A 4,363-nucleotide genomic window follows, 5' to 3' on the forward strand; every position below is an offset into this window, starting at 1 on the left:
TTTAAGGAAATAGCCCCTTTTGATGATGCTTGCACGTGGGAATCATGCTAGACCATTGCTCATCAAAGCCACATTCTTGCTTTGTTTTGCTCATGGAATATGCAGAAGACATAGCACATGTAATGAGCAGATCTAATCTTTAAAAGTGTGCTCACAGCCTTGCATGCTAACAATAAGATTTATCTCCAAGTTGACAGCTTCCAGGTAGTCTTTTATTTTCCAAGACAAATTTGAAAATTAGCAAATTAAATCACAACGTTTACATGGTAGAGAAGTACCTAGTTTGAGGCATTGTTCTTTTTCTCTTTATGCATAAGAATATTTTCATAGCTAGAAGAGGACCAAACCCTGCTATTTCCCTGCTCCTGGCAGCTGGCCAGCTCTTCCATCTAAAGTGATCAAAGACTGTAAACACAATGTGATAGAGCGAGAGATCTTTTTTTTTTTTAAGTAGTAGGGCTTTATTGTTGTTTTATGAAGCAGTAAAACTCTGCAGGCATCATAGGTGAGATTTCGGGAGTCCAGGGGTCATTTTTATCTTTTAGGCTCTAAATGACAGGATCAAAAGGGAGTTACTTCATAAAAATTCCAATTCCCCATCCCTGAGCAAACCAGTATCTTGGGAGGATTTGGCAAACCTGATGGGGAGACTCACCACGAACACTTTGTACTCATCATCCTGCTGAGAAAGGTCCTTGTTATGACAAAATCTGGCCTTGGGGAGGTTAAAGTAACATGCTCTTTACTGCCAAAAGAGATAACTTATGTGAGCCTGACAGGAAGTTACCACGTTGTGAATGATCTCTAATAAAGGGGGACAGATGTAAACCATGAACATAATATACATATGCACTTCTCACATTGTGTTTATAGAACTCAAAATGTCTTCACTGGCTTCACTTACTGTACATAAATCAGCTCAAATAAATTATGAGCATTTCTATATCTTTGAAATATATTTTAAACACCTTAATTTAATCTTAGAGAGGTTCTTACTATACTCAGAAAGTATCTTTAGGGTATTAAAAGATTACTTTATGATGAGAATAGGAATAAAAAAATGATAGTAAAGTAAGGAACTTGGGTGGATTTGCCATTCATGATTCGAGGGTTCTCCCAGTCAGTTAATTTGATATTTAGATTCATGATTTACCTTAGGTATTAATGGACGATATTTGTGCCAATAGATTGAAATACATGCAACACATTGTCTTTGTCAGTTTGGGTACTATCAACAAATATACTGTAGACTGTGTGGTTTAATTTTCAAGCATTTATTTCTCACAGTCTGTAGATTGAAAAATTCAGAATCAAGATGCAGGCAGAGCCTGTGACTGGTGAGGGCCCCCATCTTGGTTTATAGATGGCCACCTTTTCCTTATATCCTCACATTACAGTGTCAGAGGAAGCAAGCTCTCTTATGGGTCTTCCTTATAAGCACAAATCTCATTCTCAGGTTCTCCACCCTCACAACCTAACAACGTCCTGAAGGTCACACCTCCAAGTGTCAACGCACCAGGGAAAAGGCTTCACATATAAATTTTGAGGGAACCCAAGCATTAGTACATATCATATTCTATTAATATATTTTAAAGACTTATCCTTCTGGAAATAACTACATTAATAAATTGGCTTATATTTGTAATAATCCCCCAAACTCAGAAGAGTTGTAGGAAATGAGTGTTGTTTTAAATTAAATTTTCCCACTTCCTGTGATTCCTAATCACTTCTTGTGGAGCAAGTGCCTATGATCTAAGATACACTCCATGTTCATATCCCCCCTTTACTGCAACTTGCATGCAGTTAGTATATTGACTACTTCCCTTTTGTCAAGTCTCCCTACTGGTCCCATTCAATGTGCCTTTAGTACCTCACATTTGTTCGCAATTTAACATTTTAAAACCATTCCTAATTACTTCCTCTACCTCCTTGTTTAGTTACTTCTCATTTTCCTGTAGCTCCTCAAAATGTGAGAGAATTCTTCCCAATGCTTCTTGGCACCAGAAAATATGTTAGCTTGCTGATTGGATTTCTCATTAGTCTCTGCCTTCTCCATATCCTTGTTTCATACACTTTGTTTAAAATAACAAAACAAGAGGTTGGATTCCAAGATGGCCGTGAATAGAGTGCATCACACCCCATGTACCGCATCACTGTGCAGGTGAATGACGAGTTAGAAGGACAAAAAGCTATCTTGTTAGGAATTTACAGCAAAATTGGGGTGTACGGAAACCTAGAGGAAGGATTTCCATCACCGAGGACCCGTTATTGAGTATCAAACGCGAGCCAACTGTGCAACCGGAGATCCAGGCTGACTGATCCACCATCCCCCATGCGGCTCGCCCCGCAGCTACAGACGGCAGGGTGCTGCCTAGAAGCAACCAGCAAGCAGAGAGAAACGGTGTCACGGATTCTGTGGAGTCCTGCCGGCTGTGCCCTCACTGAGCATCGGGCTGAGTTCGGGGTTTGAGATGGGGAAGGAAGTGGTCCAGTTCTATCCCCCACAACGGAAAGTCCACCAAGGAAGCCAGCGGCCACCATCTTGGAGAGCTGACGTCACCACCACCAGTTTCCGACAGATTGCAACAATAAAACAGGTGTGTGTTACTCAGCCCATCTCCCATACAGCGGGGAATTCACATAAATTCTCTCCCAGCCTTTCTGGAGGAGGGATTATCAGAACAAGCCTGCATAGAGACATGGGGAAAGGTAGAGACACCTGGCCTCCAACTCCCCCTCCCATCAGCAGCGAAAACGAAACCTGTCTTGCCAGCTCTGGGGGAGGGGCAAGTGGAAAAAATCAAAACAATAGGGTGCCGGTTTTCAATAGCCACCCTCCACACCCAGCAAACTGCAGGCCCAGAGTACAGTTTGAACTGCCGAGAGGCATCACACAGGGGAAACCGGGCTAGCAGGAGAAGCCAGGAGACGAGAGGCCAGTACTTCGTGACTGGGCGGCTAGAGACCGCCCGCCTGCCTGGCAACCGACCACCCGCCCGCTGCCGGTGTGACTGGGTGGCTGGAGACCACCCGTCCCCCGGCGACTGCCCACGCAACTGGGCAGCTGGAGACTGACCACCCACCCACTGCCCGCGCAACTGGGCAGCTAGAGACCGCCCGCCTGCCAGCAACAGCCTGCCCACTGCCTGCCTGACTGGGCAGCTGGAGACCGCCTGCCCGCCGGCGACGGCCCGCCCGCCAGCAACCCACCACCTGCCCGCTGCCCACGCGACTGGGCAGCTGGAGACCGCCCGCCCGCCAGCAACTGCCCACCCGCTGCCACCACGACTGAGCGGCTGGAGACCGCCCACCCTCCGGCAACCGTGCGGCTAGACCCCAAGGTGCGGACCAGAAGGTACAGCGCAGAGACTCTAGGAAGAGGTCTATAACCAGGCCTTCATGAAGTAGCCAACTGGGAGCTGAAACCAACCAGAGACAGACCAGTCCCACCCCTCCCTTTGGACACCCCGGCAAGGAGCCTGGGGCCCGCCATAGCAGAGAGGTGACGTCACCCCGGAGTTCGGCCAATGGAATTCCTTCCCAGCAGAATCCACTTTAGCAGGCATAGTCTACCAACACAAAGGAGAGACAACAGAGATATACAAAACCAAAACAAATTTATAGGAGAGAGCAGAAACACAGCAATCAAACAGAGCTGGAAAGTAACATGAACAACATGAAAAAACAAGGGAAAAAAGGATTACAAACAATGCAGGAAAACTTAAATCTACAGGAGGATCTAGAAGCATTAGAAACAGGGATAGGGAAAGAACTCAAGGCATACCTAACTCAGATGGAATGGAATATTAGAGAAGACATGAGACAGCAAGTCCAAGCAATGAAAGTATATTTTGAAAATGAATTACACAAATTCAAATGGCAAAGAATGAGCTTTACCAGGAGATAGAGATTTTAAAAATAAATCAAACAGTAATCCTAGAAATGCAGGAAACTATAAACCAAATTAAAAACTCAAATGAGAATATTACAAATAGACTAGATCAAGTAGAGGTCAGAACAGCAGATAATGAAGACAAGGTTTATCAACTTGAAAAGAATATAGTCAACACAGAAAGGATGCTTAAATCTCAGGAGCAATCTATTCAAGAGATATGGGATGTCATAAAAAAAAAACAAATTTAAGAGTCATCGAGATAGAAGAAGATACAGAGGTTCAAACCAAAGGAATGGACATCCTATTAAATGAAATAATTCTAGAAAACTTCCCAGAGATGAAAGATGGAATGGATTGCCAAATCCTGGAAGCCTACAGGACCCCAAACATTCAAAACCGTAATTGTCCAACTCCAAGACATATAATTATGAAGATAGCCAACATACAGAACAAGGAGAGAATATTAAA

Source organism: Spermophilus citellus (genome assembly GCF_964194105.1).
Source record: "Spermophilus citellus genome assembly, chromosome: 16".
NCBI lineage: Eukaryota > Metazoa > Chordata > Mammalia > Rodentia > Sciuridae > Spermophilus > Spermophilus citellus.